This window comes from Panthera pardus, unplaced genomic scaffold (genome assembly GCF_024362965.1).
Source record: "Panthera pardus isolate Hobbes unplaced genomic scaffold, ASM2436296v1 HiC_scaffold_12, whole genome shotgun sequence".
Lineage (NCBI taxonomy): Eukaryota > Metazoa > Chordata > Mammalia > Carnivora > Felidae > Panthera > Panthera pardus.
Window position 1 is genome coordinate 110,446,709 of NW_026526677.1, and position 1,960 is coordinate 110,448,668.

At 69.0% G+C, this 1,960-nt stretch overlaps 1 pseudogene; it reads right to left on the reverse strand.

Moving 5' to 3' along the window:
* Positions 1-508: 508 nt before the first annotated feature.
* LOC128776262 (protein shisa-9-like) lies at positions 509-1,428 on the reverse strand (annotated as a pseudogene).
* Positions 1,429-1,960: the final 532 nt, after the last annotated feature.

Consider the following 1,960-nt stretch of genomic DNA (forward strand, 5'->3'; position numbering starts at 1 on the left):
CCAAATGCCTTCTCCCATCTGCTGCAACTCGCTCCCACTAGGACTTGCATAATGAAAGTTGAGAGAAAGTTGAAGGAAAGTTGAGGAATCAGGGGGCAGGAGGGGGGCTCCCGCCCTTGGAGTCCGCGCCAACCCCTGCAAGGGGCGCAGCGCGGGGCAGAGGCCCTGGCACCCAACAGGGAGAAGTGGAGACAGCGGAAAGTGGGGAGGGGTCCGGGTGGCGGGGAGGCAACCAAGGTTCTAATTCCAGGGACCTGGCATCTCAGTGAGAGGCGGCCGCTCCAGGCAAGGCTTTTGTTCTCGCCCTCCCCTCTCTCTCTCCACCTCCTTTTCGCCAGCCTTGTGAGTTGCAGGCTGCACACACCCCTTCCCTCCCTCACACACACCTCCTTCCCTGCAGGGCCCGCCTGCCCTGTTTACCTAGAAACTAGCATCTGGAATCCGAGGGGTAGACCCCTTGCCAAAACCCAAGACTCCGGGGGCCGTGGGCTCCCGGGCTGTGTGTGTCTCAGATCCGCCTCAATCCTAGGCGGGAGGCGGCGGCGAGAGGGTGAAGGAGGGTGGGCAGAGACCACCCCCCACATACACACACGCGCTCAAGTCCACACCCGTGCGGAGCCCAGCGCCCCCTCTCCGCGCTCGGAGCGAAAGTTGGCTTCCCGGGCGACCTCTCCCAGCGGAGGTGCGGGCGGTGGGGGACGCGCCATTGCCCACGGAAAGGTGGAGAAGGAAGAGGAAAGGTGGAGGGAGAGCGGCGCCGGGAGGGGAGGCGGGGGGTGGGGGGAAAGGGTTGAGCCCACCTGGACACGTGCTGCCTTTGCCGCCCGTGCGCTTTCTCCAGCCCCAGCTTGAAGATGCCTACAAGCACAATGACGTCCCACCCCGCAGATGATGAGGGTGGTCTTGTCCTTCGTGGGGTGGTGCAGGGGGTCGTCCTTGCGCGGGGGGGGGGGGGGGCGCTTGCGGGTGTTGAGCCACAGCGGAGTGTCGTGCTTGGTGCAGGTGCTGTGCCTCAGTCCCGCTTCTTAAACAGGCGGCAGAACCGGAAGTCACAAGTCCCGCAGCAGCAGATGAAGTGTCCCGAGTGAACGGCTGGTCCCACTGGCCCATGACATCGAAGTAGCTCGGGCAGAAGTCCGGGGTGGGCGCTCGGGTAGGGCGCTCGTCTGAGACCCCCGCGCCCTCGCCGGCCCCTCCCCAGGCGGCCCCGGAGCGGTTGCCCCCCCCCCCCTCCGCCAGCACTACCACGCCGCCCAGCTGCGCCAGCTGCCCGTGCCCCGCTCGCTCCTGCGCCGGGCACCCGCGGGCGCACAGCTCGGTGAGGAAGCAGCCGAGGAGCAGCCGCAGGACGCGACGAACCAAGTCTCCCAGCCTGGGCTCGGCCGCTGGGCCGCCGCGTCTCGCGGCAGGCAGGCAGCTGCGCGGGGATCAGGCAGCTGCGCGGAGCTCAGCCCTTGTTCGCCTCCCGCGCGCCGCACGCCGAGGGGGAGGGACCGGGCGGGAAGGGGCGCGCCTGGCGGGGCGGGGGGAGGATGAGTGGGGGCAAGCGCTGGGTGCAGCTCCGGGCGGCTACCGGGAGAGGCGGGGGCCAGAGGGCGGCGGAGAGCTGGTCTGGCCGCGGCTCGTCTAGGCCGGCGGCTCCGGACTAGCCGCCCTGCGCCCGCTCTCAGGATCCCTCTCACCTCTCCAGCTCGCCACGTGCCCTGGAGAGAGCCCAGCAACGCTTGTGGAATGAAGGGAGGGCAGGAGGAGAGGGGGAGAGGGACGAGCGCGAGCTGGAGAGGGGCGGGTGCGCGGAACAGGTGACTCGGGAGCGCTGGCGGGAGCGAGTTGGGGGGCGTGCGGCGCTGAGCTAGGCTAACGGGCGGGGAGTAGGGAGCTTCGGCAGCCACTGGGGCTGAAGGCAGCGCTCGGGTTTCCCAGCAGGTGGAGGATGGCTGCGGGACCTCCCGCGCCCTCT